The following is a 17,850-nucleotide window of genomic DNA, read 5'->3' as shown; positions in this document are numbered from 1 at the left end:
GCCAAAAACAGCCTGAACAGCAGCCAGGCAGGGTGTGATAATTCTTGATAGCTCTTGGGTACTGCCTTTACAGAGCTCCATACAGGAGATTGACTAGAGCTAGTCAATGTGTGTGGCTCTTCCATCTCATGTCTCCACGCAAGTCCTGATGCTAGGAAGGTGAGCCCCATCCTAAGAGGCTTACTATGATGGGGCCACACAAGACCCCAAGTCCCTGCATGTTTCACATGTTGTGCTCCTCTCAACAGTGGGTGCCACGGGGGCCCAATCCCCTAGGATTATTGCAACATTAGACAGGATCTCCATGGTCAGGGTTTACCCAGGGCTTGGCCTTATGCTAACGTGTGCTAAAAGGGTATGCTCATTCTAATTTCCGTCTCCAATAGAAGAGATACTTTGGTCTGGAGTGAAAGCCACCATCACAAACATCTTGGCTACCAGCTCCATAGATGGAGCTCCGAGTGGCTCCTTAGCCAGCTCCAGCAACTAAGCAAGCCTTGCCTTGGGCCAGCTCCTGTCCTTTCACTCCCCTACCATTATGCCGTTATGCTTACTTCCCTAGTCCTTTTTTTTTTTTTGGTTATATGTATTTTTTTTCTTAAAAATTTCTTTCAAGAAAATATAAGATTTCCCCCTTCTAAAATGTTTAGTTTAGTGGCAATGCAGCATTCTTAAAGTTGTGCAGCCATCGTTGCTATGTATTTATGAACATTTTCCTCAACCCCTAAACAGTTTTTCCTTATTTTTCCCCTACTAGTCCCTGGTAGCCAGGAACCTTTCTGTCTCTATAAGTTTCCTAATCTGGATTTTTCACATCACTTCTAGCAGATATTTCTATTTGCCTACATAGTATTGAAAGGGCCTTATTCGTTTTGCTTTTTGTTATTAAAAGAAATCCCAGATGGAACAAAGTTCTTATGTAAAAAAGAAACCCTCAAGTTGGTAGTTGCATCCTTTGGGGGTTGGATGTGCTTTTCTATGACATGAGTTTCAGAAGTCACAAAGGAAATGGCCACTCAAGCTACTGTCAAATCAAATGGGAACAATGTGAAAAAGTAGAAAGACAAAACCCATAGGAAGAGTGTTCTGCAGAACCCACAGCAGATTATGCTTCATACATGGGGCATTCAGAACCCTCAAATCTCCATGCCTAAGGGGACAAAAAGGAATCACTGCATACAGCCTGCTGACATCAGATCATCCTCCTCATGATGACACAGTAATGTACACATTCCTGAGATATCACATTGTCTGGCCCCAACAGTCTGGTAGGTTTGAAGGCTGCTGATGACAAGCACTGGTGAGAGTGGGAGAGGGGGGCAAACCACCTGGAGGATTCTCAGAGAGATTCGATCATGGGGTCTCCTCTCTTTTGAGAATTGTGTGGCATAATTTATAACCCATCAAAGCTCTAAATGTTTCTCTTTAGCTAGCACTTCTTATGCTAGGGATTCATCCCACCTAGACAGTTGCACAGCCTTTCAAGATGTTCTTGCAAGACTACTCTTCACAGCACTGTTGAAGTACAAGGAATTGTACTTCAGTAACATCCATGTAGAGGGGATGGATGGATAAGCCTGGTATGCAAGTACTACAGAATACTGTGTGGTTGCTAAGGTGGGCCTATGTATGCCAAAAGGGAAAGAAGCCAAAGAAACCATTCTGTTAAAAGAGGACATGGATATATTCAGCACATCTGTATCAGGGATCCTGGTTTTTAAAAACAACATATCTGTGATAGTCACCTGCACACACACATAGTTGTGGGAGGAGATACAGATAGACTAAAAGAGAATGTGTGTGTGTGTGTGTGTGTGTGTGTGTGTGTGTGTGTGTGTGTGTGTGTGTGTGTTTGAGAGAGAGAGAGGGAGGGAGGTAAAGATAGGGGAGGGGGGAGAGAGGGGGAAGAGAAGAGAAGAGAGGAGAGGAGAAGAGAGAAGAGAAGAGGAGACAGAGAGAGAAACGTGACTATGAATGATGATCAAGACTGGTGGACAAAATGTTGAAATCTTTTACTTCCCCATTAAGTTATTTGATATTTGAATGTTTGCATGTTGTGAATATTTTTAATTATATGAAGATTAATATCATATTACATCCTACCCATTTCACTCATGTATTTTCAGTTAATTCTATAGTTTTTATTCTTAAGGGTATTTAATGAAAGGCAAAAACTATTTCTTTTAGTAAAATAAGGAATTCCACACAAATGGAAAACTGAATAAAAGATATAGTCCTTTGACCCAGAAACAATGCTGACCCCACAAGCTTCTCCTCTGCCCTGTTCTCCTGTTGTGCAGGACTGGGTGGCTCTTAGAGGCTGTGTGAGGAGCATAACAAGAACATGAGCTCTTCTGTTATCTTCTGCCCCTACTGGAGACATGGCCCAGTCAACCCCCTGGCCCTAATACATCATCCCTGGCCACAATTTCTCAACTGATTCAGCAGCTTCTGCTGTTTCTAACTTACTATTCTCACACCAGTTTTGAAGGGAACATTAGCATCTGGAAATGTCATGGTTTAAGATGGATCCCTAGAAGCAGAACTTCCAGGTAATAATGTATGCATGTTCAAGGTATGGCCACAGCCTCCACATCTGAGGTCTCTCTATGAAGTGGAACCTTGATAGGGAAGGAGAAGCTGCAGGGACTCTGGTGCTGAGACCTCCAGCCAGCACTGGAGGTCACTGGGAAGGAAGCAGGGGACACCTAAGTTCTTGCTCCAGGCCCTCCTGTTCCATAAAATCAGTTTCTCAGAAAAGATCCTAGCCTTGCATCCTGGGCAGAAGACAGGGCAAGTTTATCCACTTTGCCTACATGTGCTCCACCCAGGCACAGAGCCCATTCTTCTCACTGAGGGAAGCTCTTCCAAGAGCAAGTTACTGAGACCACCTTGAGGGTATTGCAGCCAGGTGCAATTCTCAGCTATAAGAAAAGGACTCGCTAGAGCTGTATGAGAAGGTAGGGCCTTCATAAAGCATGTTGGGTCTCATAGAAACTGCTACAAGTTCAGGAGTATCAAGCCTCAAATGAGAGAGGCTGCCCCTAACCAGCATGGGCTCCTCCAGTGGTGACCTCCATTCCCAAACATTATGCAAAGTGAAAGAAGCTACTCACAAATAAGCATATATTGGAGGATTCTATTTATACTATATCTCCACAAGATGGCAATTAAAAGATAGAAGCTGAGCATGGTGGTACATGCCTGTAATACCAGTACTCAGGAAGCTGAGGCAGGAGGATGACAAGTTCTAGGTCAGCCTGAGTTACACAGAGAGACCCTGTGCCAAGCAGACAAACAAACAAAACAAACAAATAACCTTTCTGGACATCATGCTGACCTTTCAGAGATGAACTAAACAACTTTTCCAGTCACCTGTCACTTAGTAAGAGAATAGCCTCTGAAGAAAATGGATTGGGTTCAAGTTTTCACTAGTTCCCTTCTCACTGTATTACCTTGGACAACCTATTCAACCTCTCCATGTCTCAGGTTCTTCATCAGAAAACAGGGATGGTATGGTAAAGCCCTCACTCTGTTGCTGTTTATAAACCAGGTAATACATGAAAGTTTATCAAAAAATGCCTGCCTGGCACATGATAAGCACTATTTACATAATTCCCACTTTAATCATTATTCACGCCTTCATTCTGAGAAGGCTAAAAATTTTAAGCAAAAGAGGTTCCCAGAACAAGTTTGTAAAAAACTCACCATCTTGAAAAACTCCTTCCTCACAATCTTCTTGTGTCTTCATTATTCCAGAGTACAGGAAAGGTTATTGTAGCTCCTGGTTTGGACAATGACTTTCACATTTACCTGAAACAGAATTGAAACTATAAACTTAGCTTTAAAGTAGTACAGAGTATACTAATGAGAACCTTAGCTATTTATCACTATTATTCATTCTCTCATAAACTAAAAGAGACATAATAGAGTTTTAGTTACAAAATATCTCTCTGGGAAGTATAAATAGAATCTAGAACAAATATTTAAAACAATTAACTATTATATAGTCATTCAATTACAAACAAAACACTAAAGAGAGGAAAAATCATTGAAACACTATGGTTAATAAAATCAGTTATTTTTTCCCCATTTTATGCAGTCTCTTTTTATTACTGTAGAAATAAAGACTTCATTCTTTTTCTAATACATACCAGATATTGTTTCCCATGGAATTAACTTTCATAATTAGCATATGCTAATAATATCCATATTACATTCCCTTATATCAATGTATGTTAATCATCTTTTTCTTTTTTACGTTGGTGCAATGCAAGGTACAATCATTGTACACAGTAGGCAAGCACTATCCCACTGAGTTTTATTCCAGCCCTTACCTTATTAATGGCTAGACAATAATGAGTAAACATCTCAGTTGGAGTGAACATTTTGTGAGTTTTAATATCAAAGATGAAAAATCCTTTTTTTGCTGTTCTTGTTTGAGACAAGGTTTCACTACGTAGCCTACGCTAGCCTCGAACTCATGATCCTCCTGTTTCAGCCTCCCAAGTGCTGAGATTACAAGCATGTATCACCATGCTCAGCTACTTATGTATTTTTTTTCTTTATTCATTTATTCATATATACATATATTGCTGGGGCCATTTCTCCCCTCTGCCCCTCCGCCCCTTCCAGCTACTTATGTTTTAAAAGGCAAAATAAGACTATCTGATGACAGAGATGCCATCTTTAAAATTTGGACTTTCTTAAAAATTTATTTGTTCAACCTCATTCTGTGAGATGTTCTCTGAATGTTTCCCATTACATTAAGGCTCATTAAACCTCACCTGGGAATCATGCCACCTCTATTAATAAGCTTTAATTCTAGGGCACACCTGTATAAACATTCTCAAATATTAAAAAGGAAAACACTACAGAGAATACAGACTTTAGAAGCTTTAAAAAGTGAGGTCAGGGTTGTAGCTCAGTGGTAGAGGATGTGCTTAGAATGTTCAAGGCCCTGGGTACAATTCCCAACATCACCACCACCAATACAAAAAAAAAGTTGAAAAAGTGACCAAAGAGCACTTTTGAAAACCAAGTGCCAGCTGGGCGCCAGTGGCTCATGCCTGTAATCCTAGCTACTCTGGAGGCAGAGATCAGGCAGATCACAGTTCAAAGCCAGCCTGGGCAAATAGTTCACGAAACCTTATTCTGAAAAAACCATCACAAAAAAGGCAGGGCTCAAGGTGTAGACCCTGAGTTCAAGGCCCGGTACCACAAAGAAAACAAAAACAAACAAAACAAAAAAATCCCAAGTGCCTCCATTAATGCAACTTTGTAGCATATCTACCTACCTTCTCTATCTCAGAGCTTGCTTTATTATTCAAGTATGCACTTACAGTATTATTATCTTAAGTATTATTTCACCAAGAGACCTTGATTCTCTCAAAAGCAGCAGTGTGTGCTGGTTCAGGAAAGCAATCATCAACAGAAAAGCTTTCTTCATCTTTGTACAGTAAAAATTTCACAGATTCAGAATGATAAATAAGAAACCACCTAGAGAAATTTCCAGGGCACACATCATTAGAATCTGTTTAGCTTAGTTTTTATTCTTGTAAATGTGAAGACTCAAGCAGAAGTTCAAATATTAGGAATTTAGGACTATATGAAAATATAGCTTTAGGTAACTGAAGTTTGGAAAACAGATTTGACCTGCTATAAATTGTAAGTTTTTACATCAGTATGAACAAACATCCCTCAAATCTACAAAGCTAACTTCATGTTTCATTTGGTACATTTATACTCTAGACATTTGTATATCCAAATTGAGCTGGAACAGTGACATGTCTCAGCATTTAATATTTAGGAGAGGTGTTAGAAGTCCCATTACAATGTAATCTAAGTCATACAACAGAACCCAGAAACTCTCCACAGCCTAATTACTAACTATTCAGAGTATATTACTTAAAGTGATCTACAGCTTTCTAACATCTATTAGTTATGCACAATGACTGAGACGATGAACACACCCTCAACAGTTCCACATCCAGGAATGGATGTTATATTGGTATACCGGGCTATGCTTATAGGTCTGGTGAAGGATGGGCCTGGCACATGACATCCCTTAGAGCAACAGCTACTGAATGATGCTTGTGCCAGCAGTGAAGTAAAACAACCCAAATAATATAATATAATACATGGGACTGGTAAAAGAAAATGACCTGTCCAATGGAATAGATGCAGCCATGAAGGAGGAGTCAGATCTTTGTATAATGATATGGAAAGATATCCAAGCTGCATTATTAGGGGTAAAAAGTATAGGATTCAGTTTGCAAGTATTTTATTGAGTATTTTTGCATCTACATTCATCAAGGACATTGGCGTGTAACTTTCTTTTTTTTTCATCTTTACAGAGCCTGGGTATCAGGGTAATACTGGCTTTGTAGAATGAGCTGGACAGTATTCCTTTCCTTTGTAATTTGTAGAATAGTTTGACAAGCCTTAGTGCTAGTTCTTCTTTTAAAATCTGGTAAAATTCAGCACTGAGTTAATCTTTGTTGAGGGGAGGGAGGCTCTTTATAACTGTTGCAGTATCATTACTTGTTATAGATCTGCTTAAGTTGTTTATGTACTCTAGGTATTGAGAAATTTATCAATTTCTTCTTCTTTTTCCAGTTTGCTCGAGTATAAGTTTTCAAAATAACACCTTGTGATCTTCTGAATTTCATTGTGGTCTATTGTAATATCCACATTGTCCTCTCTGATTTTATTAATTTGGGTCTTTTCCTTTCTCCTTTTGGTTAGTTTGGCTAAAGGTTTCTTGATCTTTTCTCTTTTCAAAGAACCAACTTTTTGTTTCATTAATTTGTTCTATTCTTTTGGTTTCCATTTCATTAATTTCTGCCCTCATCCATTTTTTATAATTTCTTTCCATCTACTAGTTTGGTGATTGGCTTATTCTTGATTTTCTAAAAACTTTGAGTGCATTATCAGGTTGTTTATTTGTGTTCTCTCTAATTTTCTGATGTGGGCACTCATGGCCATCAACTTTCCTTTTAACATTGCCTTTGTCCTGTCCCACAGGGTCTACTTAAGTTGTTTTCATTGTCATTTAAAACTAGGAGTTTCTTAATTTCTTTCCTAATTTTTTCAATGATCCATTGCTCATTCAAAAGCTGTTTGGAGATAAGGGTGTCTGCTCTCTCTACTCTTATTCAACCTAGTCTTGGAACTCCTAGTTACAGCAATAAGATAGAAGGAATTTAATTAGGATAGGAAAAACTCAAGCTATCCTAGATGATATGATCTTATACTTGAAAGACCCAGAAAACTCCACCAATAACCCCTAGACATCATAAACAGTTTCAGCACAGTAGCAGGATACAAAATCAATTAGAAAAATCAGTAGCTTTTCTGTATACTAACAATGAACAGACTGAGAAAGAATACAGGAAAACAATTCCATTTACAATAGCCTAAAAACAAATACCTAGGAATATATTTAACAAAGGAACTGAGACTTCCACAATGAAAACTATAAACTACTGAAAAAATCAAAGAAGAATACAGAAGATGGAAAGATCTCTCATGCTCAAGGATTGGCAGAATCAATATTGTGAAAATGGTTATACTACCAAAAGTAATCTACATGTTCAATACAATCCCCATCAAAATTCCAATGATATTCATTAGAGATTGAAAAATCAACACCAAAGTTCACCTGAAATCACAAAAGACCACAAATAGCCAAGGCAATACTGAGCAAAAAAAGCAACGGTGGAGGTATCAAACTATACTACAGAGCTATAGCAATGTGCCAGCATGGAACTGGCACAAAAACATACACAAAGACCAGTAGAACAGAAGAGAGGACCCAGATATGAATCCATGTAGTTAGGCCCACCTGGTTTTTGACAAAGGCACCAGAAACACATGATGTAGAAAAGACAGCCTCTTTAACAAAAAGCCACTGGGAAAACTGGATATCTGCATGCAGAAAACTGAAAGTAGATCCATGTCTTTCATCCTGTACAATTATCTGCAGAAAGTGGATTAAAGACTTTAAATAAGACCTGAAACTTTGAAGCATGTGCAGCAAAGACCAGGAAATACACTGGAATAATAGGCATACGCAATGAGTTCCTGAATAGAACTCAAATGGCTCAGCAACTTAAAGAAAGACTGACAGATGGAACTACATGAAACTAAAAATCTTTTGCACAACAACAACAACAACAAAAATGATCACTAGGTTGAAGAGGCAGCCTACAGAATGGAAGAAAATCTTTGTCAGCTATACATCTAACAAAAAAACTAATAAAAACTCAATGACCCAATGAAGAAAAGGCAAATGAACAGAGCTTTTTCAAAGGAAGGAGTCCAAATGGCTGAAAAACACATGAAGAAATGCTCAGCATCCTGGCATTAAGGAAATACAAATCAAAGCTACATTAAGATTCCACCTCACTCCTGTTAGAATGGCTAGCATCAAGAACACAAACAACAAATATTGGCAAGGATATTGGGAAAAAGGAACCCTCAGACACTGCTGGTAGGAATGTAAATTAGTATAGCCACCATGGAAAACAGTATGGAGACTCCTTACAAAACTAAAAATAGAACTGCCATATGATCCAGCAATACCACTCCCATGGATATACCCAAAGGAAGGTAAGATACAATAAAGACACCTGTACACCAATGTTACTGTAGCACTGTTCACAATAGCCAAGCTATGGAAACAACCCAGATGTGCTACAACTGATGCATTAAGAAAATGTGATTATATATATATATATATATATATATATATATATATATATATATACATACATACACAATGGAGTTTTATTCAGTCATAACAAAGAATGAAGCCAAGCTGTTTGAAGGTAAATGGATACAATTGAAGGACATCATGTTAAGTGAAGTAACCAGGCTCAGAAAGGCAAAGGTCACATGTCTTCTCTCATATGTGGGAGACAGACACAATACAAACACAAGAAATATTATAAAAACCAGGTTATGCTAAGGGGAGTTCACTAATAGAAGAGGAAGAATAAAAGGAGTCAATATGAATGATGTACTTTCTATACAAAAATGACTATAGAATCTTTAAGCCTGTTGAAATCACCCTAAGAAGGGGACCAAAGTAAAAAGGAGAAAAATAGAAGGCATGAACCAATTCTAGTTATAAGACATATATACATGGAAATGTCACAAGGAAACTCCTTGTATAGATATCTTAAACAAACAAAAATTCCTTTTTCTCCAAGATGGAGAACAGGAAGGTAAAACAATTCCTATCTAAAGGTTGGCACCAATGACAGGGGGAAAGATATAAGGAAATGGTGTAGGAGTGTGAATGTGTGGAAATATTATTTACTCATGTGTGAAAATAGAGAAATGAGACATGTTGAAACTATTCCAGGAATGGGGGAGGGGAGTAAAGAAGAATGATGGAGTGGGTGAATTTAACTATGATATAGTGCAAGAACTTTTGTAAATGTGATGATGTACCCCCAGTACAATTTTCTTTTATTTATTTATTTTTTCTGGCTGGTCAGAGTTTATTTATTTATTATGTTATTATTCATATGTGCATACAAGGCTTGGGTCATTTCTCCCTCTGCCCCCACCCCCTCCCTTACCACCCACTCCGCCCTCCCTCTCCCCCCACCCCCTTAATACCCAGCAGAAACTATTTTGCCCTTATTTCTAATTTTGTTGTAGAGAGAGTATAAGCCATAATAGGAAGGAACAAGGGTTTTTGCTGGTTGAGACAAGGATAGCTACACAGGGAGTTGACTCACATTAATTTCTTGTGCGTGTGTGTTACCTTCTAGGTTAATTCTTTTTGATCTCACCTTTTCTCTAGTTCCTGGTCCCCTTTTCCTATTGGCCTCAGTTGTTTCCAAGGTATCTGCTTTAGTTTCTCTGCGTTAAGGGCAACAAATGCCAGCCAATTTTTTAGGTGTCTTACCTATCCTCACCCCTCCCTTGTGTGCTCTCGCTTCCATCATCCCCCAGCACAATTTTAAAAAAGGAATATAAAGAAGAGTGCTGTTCAATCTCCATGAGTTAGAATGATTTTTGTGGTTCTAATTTTATTCCACTGTGGTTTGACAGGATTTGAGGGATTATGCTCTTTATGTATTTGTTGAGACTTGCTTCATGGCCTAAGATGTGATCTATTTTGGGGAAATTTCCATGGGCAGCTTAGAAAAATTTCAACCTGTTGGTGTAGCTGGAAAATTCTATAATGTTTGTAAAGTCCATTTTGTCCATGGTATTGTTTAGTTCTAGAATATATTTGTTTTTTTTTCATATGGATGGTCTGTCTGTTGTTGAGAGTGGGATGTTAAGAACCTCCACTATTATTGTATCTGGACCTATCTGTTCCTTTATTCTCAGAAGTAGTTGTTTTGAACTTGGGCATGCATTAAAATGATCACACATCATGATTAAGTAGGTTTCATCCTGGGGATGCAAGGATGGTTCAACATATGCAAATCAATAAATGTAATACAAGGCATACACAGCATCGGGGACAAAAAAACACATGATGCATCTCAACAGACACAGAATAAACCTTCAACAAAATTCAACATGTTTTCAAGATAAAATCTCTAAAGAAACTAGGAACAGAAAAGATCATACCACAACAGTACAGTTATGATGATGGCATTATACTCAATGGGGAAAATCTGAAATAATTTTCTCTAAAATCAAGAGAAAGACAAGGGTGTTCACTCTCCCCTCTCCCTACTTTTATTTACTATAGAACTGGAATTCCTAGCCAGAGCAGTAAGGCAAGAGAAAGGAAAAAAATGGTTTCAAAAGTCAAATTATCCCTATTTGATATGATCTTAAACCTAAAATACCCTAAAAAACGCTAAGATCTCATAAACACTTTCACTAAGATAGCAGGATGTAAAATCAATATACGAAAATCATTAAGCTTTTTTATACATCAATAATGCAGACTGAGAAAATCAAGAAAACCATCCCATTTATAACAGAACAAAAAAGTGAAAGAAGTGAAAGACTTATATAACAAAAACTATAAATCACTGCAAAAGAAATCAAGGAAGACATCAAAAGATGGAAAGGCCTGCCATGCTCAGGGATTGGCAGAATCAATACTGTGAAAATGGCCACACTACAGAAAGCAATTGATATGTTCAATGCAATTCCCATTAAAATTCCAGTGACTTTCTTGACAAACAGAAATGTCCATCCTAAGGTTCATATGGAAGAACAAAATACCTCAAATAACCAAAGCAATCTGAGCAAAAAAAGACACACTGGACATATCACAATAGCTGCCTTCATGCTATATTACAGAGCCATAGTAATGAAAACAGCATGGGACTGGCACAAAAACAGACACAAAGACCAGTGGAACAGAATAGAAGTACCAGACATCAATCAAGGCAACTAAAGCCTTTTGATTTTTGACAACGGAGCCTAAAACATACATTGAAGAAAGGACACCTCTTCTACAAATGATGCTGAGAAAACCAGATATCCACCTGCAGAAGACTGAAATTAGATCCCAGTCTCTCACCCTGTTACTAATATCAAATTCCAAGTGGATCAAACATCTTAATGTAAAACCCGAAAATCTGAAACCACTACTACAGGAAAGAATAGGGAAGACACTGGGACATATAGGCATAGGCAATAACTTCCTGAATAAAACTCCAATGGTTCAGCAATTAAGAGAAAGGACTGACAAATAGGACTGCATCAAACTGAAAAGTTTCTGCACAACAAAGGAAACAGTCACTAGACTGAAGAGACAGCCTACATAATGGGAGAAAATCTTTACCAGCTATACCTCTGACAGGAGATTAATAACCAGAATACACAGGGAGCTCAAAATACTAATTTCTCAAAGAATCAACAACCTAATGAAGAAATGGAAAAATGAACCAAACAGACAATTCTAAAAAGATGAAGTACAAGTGGTCAATAATGGAAATGCAAATCAAAATGAGACTGTGATTTCACTTCACTCTAGTCAGAACGGCTATCCTCGAACACAAACAACAAATGCTGGCAAGGATGTAGGGGGAAAGGAACTCTTATATACTATTGGTATGAACACTATCTTCCTCAAGAAATTAAATACAATACAATCTAGTGATAACACTCCTGGGAATCTATCTGAAGGAATTTAAGCCAGGATATCATAGAGACACTTGGATGCTCATGCTTACTGCAGCACTATTCACAACAGCTAAGCTATGGAAACAGCTCCACAACTGATGAATGGATTTAGAAAATGTGGTAAATATACACAATGGAGATTTATTAATTCATAAATAATGAAATTATGTCATTTTCAGGCAAATGAATGAACTGGAGAACATCATGTTAAGTGAAGCCAGCCAGGCTGAGGACCAAGGTTGCATGTCTTCCCTCATATGTAGAAGCTAGACCTAAAAGATAAATGCAGCATAAATACATATATGACCATATATGTGTATGTATGTGTATAGTGATATATTATATGTTTGTAATAGTTGGACTGTTCAAGTGGACTAGGGGGAGGTGGCAGAGGAAAAGAGAATAACAGAGAGTGAATAATATCAAAATACATTGCATCTGCATATGAAGGTAGCACAATGAAGCACAGTGAAAGCTGTTGAATAGTAAGAGGTTGGGGAGACAGAGAAAGAGAGAGTAACAGAGTGGGATAATCTGATTAATGTATAATACAGGCAAGTGTGAAATACCATAGTGAAAGCTTTTGAACAAATAGATGTTTTGAAAACTGAACGGCAGGAATATAAAACATGTCCTGTTGCGGGGGGGGGGGGGGCGGGGGGGGCGGGGAGGAGGTACTAGTTGGAGGTGGGGTGAGCTGAGAGGATTAAGGAGGGTGTATGTGGTCCATGTATTTTACATACTTGTACGAAAATAGAACAATGAGACCAGCTGAAATTGTTTTAAGAAGCAGGGAAGGGGGATGAAGGAGAATCATGGAAGGGTTGAATCTAACCAAAGTACATTGTGATATGTGGAAATACCATAATGAAACCCCCTGTACAACTAATTCATACTAATAAAAAGGTTTTAAAAATAAAAGTATAACAATAGCATGTATTCTAGGCTCTTTTCTAAGGTGGAAAAGAGAGAGAGAGACAGTAATAAGTACCATCTACACCAGTGGTCCCATCAAGAGACATTTTTTGGTTGTTACAACATAGAAAGGGAGGGAGTGCTATTGTCATCTAGAAGGTAGAGACCAGAGATGATAAGGAACATCCTACAATCATCAAATGGCATCAACAGTGTGAAGGCTGACAAATTCTAGTACAGCCACATCAAATGTACAAATTATCTCTAGAACGGCTTTAAGAGTTTGCATCTCAGAAGGAAGAATGACAAAGGATGGGGGTGAGAGTAACTTCTTTTCTATTCAATAACCCTTTCCATACTATTTGAATTTTAAAAAATCATGTGCAGGGGTAAGTATATAACTTTTTTTTTTGGTGTTATGATGGAATATCCTTGTTCATGCTTAGCACACACTCTACCACTGAACTACATCCTAGCCCTGCTCCCAGTGTTTTCTGTGTAACAGCTCCTAAATTGCCTTGAAGTTTGAATCTTACTTAGTTCATTACTATCCCAAAGGGCTTCTGGTTCTAGTCCAATGAATTAATAGCTCCTTATTAAACATTTAAAAATTTTTTCAGCTCTGCTCAACCAGGTTCCACTAGCAAGTTAAGCTGCAAGGCACCCTTTGTACATAATGAATTACTTCCTAACCATGTGTCAAAACCTGTATTAGTTGCACACTCCATGCTCTCATAGAACATTGGCTGTGTTCTATCCAGTATGGGACATCTATAATCCTAAATTAAGATTGCCCAAATTCTGTCTTGTACAATGACAGAAATAAAGGTTTCAGTCAGTTCAGTAGGGTTTAATCTTTGTGTTCTTTAATCATATTTTACTCTGGCCCCTACAAATTCCATTTGTCAATGCCTGGATATGTGAGGAAACTGTGATGGGGCATCCATCATCCTTGAATATTCTCTGCAGGTATCCAAGGGTACTCACATTGATGTAGTGGGTTGGATCCTTACAGTATTCAATCAAGAGGTCATCCCTGGTCTGCATGAGTTTCAAGTGCAGCCCATCACCAGCCTAAACCCTTCCCTTCAGCAATCTACCACTTGTTTCCAGGAATAACATCAGTCAATGCAGATCATGTGATGGTGAAAACATCAAAGCATATTTTTGTGTCATCAATTACTGGCCCTAGCCTTTTTGTTGACCTCTAGTAGACTCCACAAGTATACCACTTTTCAAATGTTGCAAAATGTCAAATTCCTAATATCAAAATTTATGTGTCCACGTAATATTTATCTCTTACCAGTTTTCTTGAGTTACCCCTACTTTTCTTTGTTCTTATCTGCCTCTACTCATTAGGCCTTTGATCACGTTACAGCTTTGCATTTTTTTAAAATTTACAGCTTTGCATTTGATATAACATGTTGGAGATTAAAATGTTTGCAAAACACTTGAGAACAAAGCACAAACAACAATGCATGCCATAATGTCTCAGATGAGGGTGCCTAATTTAGCAATGAAATGACAACACAGGCTTTTCTCTTGTACTAGCGCCCAAGAAAATCACAATAAAAGGAGATTCTAGAGGCAGTCATGAACATTGTGTAGGAAGAGTTCAGAAAATAAGACTCCTACATTGGAGCCAGGCACCATGGAGCCCTTGTGAACTGACAATTCTAGGGTAACATGAAGCAGAAGGGAGTAAATGTGGGAGGGACTAGGCCTGAGAACAAGAGATGTGTCATTCCTTATAAGGGATGGCAAAGGCTTTGTTTATGACTGTTTCCAGGGAGGGTGGGAACTGGGTAACTCATTATTTCTTATTCCAAAACACAGTAAGTCTTGATAATATCTGCTGAAGGAGAAGGAATGGAGAGGAACAAAATACGCAAAGTCTGAAGTAAATAATTCCAAATGGTGATGGAAAAAGAAAAGGCCAAAAAAACTGTCCCTGCGCACTGTGACTTTCCCTAGGTCTATCATTACCAGCAGAAGAATTCTGAGTAATTTTTTTTTTTGTAGTACTGGGGTTTGAACTCAGGGCCTTTCACTTGCTTGGCAGGCACTCTACCACTTAAGCCATCCACCAGCCCAAATTCTGAGCAGTTTTTACTGAGATTGAAATGAGACAAAAAAATCTGAATTGTACTCTCTAGTTCTCTAGCCCTAGAGTAATTTTAGATTCTATGGCATATCTTCTAGACATGAAAATGGACTTGCTGATACAGGAAAAATATAGCATACAGTGTGATATACAACAGGGATAACCTCAAGGTCTAAAACAATTCAAAAATGAATTCTCCCACTTAATATGACTTTCCTCCATTTGGCTTCAACTAATTTTCTTGCAATAGGCCTCATTATGTTCAGATGGAACAAACTCCATGATTCAACTTAAATTTCTGTCTCTAGGAATGCTTGCACTAAGAGTGGGCTATGTGATGAACTGGCTGATCCTAAGCTTGCCCCTAAATTGTTCCCATGGGAGCAGAGGTGCTAGATGCACAACATTGTGAATGCCTTAAATGCCCTTTAAATGTACCTTTAAAATAGTTAAGTTGGCTCTATGAATCTTCCCTCAACTGAAGAGACGGCAGGGTCAGGCGATATGCCCAGCGGCATCTGTCAGTGACTGCAGTCTGTGTTCTGGTGTCCTCTCTGTGTGTTAAATGTTCCTCCTGGAAAACACTGTCAACTCTGCGTGAAAATCTTCCTCCTGGTCCTCTGAAGACCCTGGGACTGCAGGGGCTCTTGGGTGTTTAAAAGGCCAGGCTTCACAGGACACCACTGTTGGTGGCCCCAGCAGTGCTATCCGCAGGGAGAGGCCTAGTGACAGCGGCACCTGCTCTCCCTGCGCCCCTGGTCCAGTCGCGCGGTGCTGGGCACTTCTAACCTCTGATCAGCGGGAGAGGTCAGGCAGCACCGCCGGGGTCGCTGCCCTTGCGCTGACCCACACCTGCCCTGGAGCCCAATTGCCCGCGCACTGCCTGCAGGGAAGCGTAGTTCGGGGATGTGGACACCCGGAGCAGCCCCGCCCTGGGTGGGGTAATGCCCTGACCCGGGCTGGACGGGGAGCACTGAGCGGCTCGCCGTCCAGCCCCGGTGCGGCGACCGGTGGCTCGGTTCCCAGCCGCTCGGCCCCTACAAGAGGCGGACCTGGCCATTGTCCCCGACGGACGCCAGCGCATGCACTCACCAGAGTGAGGGCGGCCGGGTGGCCGCAGCTTCTTCTGGTCACAGGCGGGACAGCGGCCCGGACAAACGAAGCGGACACCTTCACCATCCTGGCGTCCTGGGGTCTGGGGCCAGAGCACCGGTACCTCAGCATCTCCGCGGAGACCGTTGGACAAACTGACACCGCTAGCTTGTGTGCCGTCCCAGGCCCCGCCCCGCGCCGCCCACCCCTCTGCCGCTATTGGGCGGACCGAGTGAGTGACGGGCCGGTCCGGGGCGGTGCTTCACGGTGAGGTTCTGAGGCACTGGGGCGCGAGGATGAGGTGGTCATCTCCAGTAGCAAGGTCTCAGGGAAGCGGCAGCGCGTCAGGCAGCGACCTGCGACCTTTCTGACTCCAGAGGCGCGCGTGCCTCACCACCCGCCCCTGTGTGTTGAAAATGTCTTGTGATGCGGGGCAGAGGCAAACAAAATGCTGAGATCTGAGGTAATGTGCATGTCTCTGATAAAAATCCCAGTTTTCAGCTTTGCAAAATTACACTGGTGTCTGAATAATCATTACAAATAATTTTCGTTGATACTGTGTGATTTTTTGATCACACAATGAAGGATGAATTAAAATAACTTAGATTCATTTGGTAATGATACATCTTCCATTTCCAAATTCTGAAAGTATTTCTGTGACTCTGAATTTGCTTATAAAGACTATTTGGGTTTCTCAATGTTTACCAACTATAAAAAGATTGGACTAGAAATGATAAGGAACACTTTCACTCATGCAGTAACTGATGTTTGCCCAACTATACAGGAATGCTTGGAGGAATATCCCATCTACCTCATTACAGCAAAGCTATTTTCAGTGAACAAACAGAAAAGTAATTAATAATCAAAATGTGTAACATTTGTTTTGATAAATTACACAATTTAATAATTTTGAAAGCTCAATGTAGGAGAAATTTTTATACCTGGAGATTTAACTTAAAAAGCGTTAGAATTCATTTTATTTATTTTTTGTTGCCGATAAGTATTACAGGCTAGGCAACAGGAACCATTAAATAAACGAGAGACTCATACTATGAAATATCAAGAAGAGTATCAAAAAGAATGACCTTTACTCACTGACAATGAGTTTTCCTCATATTATTTATAAAATGATTTCCATCATTTTGAGTTTATTAATAGAGACCATTGGTTCTTTATTTTCTTTAACAAGGCCTTGAAATTCTGCTCAATGATTAAGGCTGTTTAAATGTACATGATCATGAAGGAGAAACACATCTACCAATCTCTTCTGGCATCTCTGGATTTTAAGATTTCAAGCCATGGGACTAAAATGGAATAAGAGTACAGGTAGGTCTTTTTTAAACATTATTTTCTTTGAAAAGGTCAGGGGTTAGGATTAAGGAACAGAAGTAGTTTTCTGAGATTCTCATACTAGGCAAAATATTATGTGTGAACCAGAGTAATTGGCTTGAGCATAAAAACAAGACAACACTTGAGTATTGCAGTCTCCATGTGTTCTTATGTTGCCCTATAATTAGAAAGATTGAATTACAGCGAGGTTGGAGACTTTCTATTAATGCTGATGGTTCAGGTGCTCTGTTCAGTGTTATCTGTATGAAGTTAATTAGTACTTACTATTGTCCTGG

General features: G+C 39.4%; 1 protein-coding gene across 8 annotated transcripts in view; it reads right to left on the bottom strand.

The window, feature by feature from the left end:
• Positions 1-16,577, bottom strand: part of C13H9orf153 (chromosome 13 C9orf153 homolog) — a 128,691-nt gene extending 112,114 nt beyond the window's left edge. For 3 of the 8 annotated variants that reach the window (XM_074052242.1, XM_074052244.1, XM_074052245.1), the window contains exons 1-3: positions 16,226-16,555; positions 15,572-15,717; positions 3,709-3,813 (exon numbers count right to left, since the gene is read on the bottom strand). The gene's annotated coding sequence lies outside the window, so the exon portion shown is untranslated. Of the gene's footprint in view, positions 1-3,708; positions 3,814-15,571; positions 15,718-16,225 lie in introns of all 8 variants that reach the window. The other 5 variants (XM_074052243.1, XM_074052246.1, XR_012440494.1 and 2 more) reach the window with 4 other exon arrangements.
• Between the last annotated feature and the right edge of the window lie 1,273 nt (positions 16,578-17,850).

The sequence above is a fragment of the Castor canadensis genome, chromosome 13 (assembly GCF_047511655.1).
Source record: "Castor canadensis chromosome 13, mCasCan1.hap1v2, whole genome shotgun sequence".
Taxonomy (NCBI): Eukaryota; Metazoa; Chordata; class Mammalia; order Rodentia; family Castoridae; genus Castor; species Castor canadensis.
Note: the sequence above shows the minus strand (reverse complement) of the source record. Positions and strands in the feature narration are given on the sequence as shown.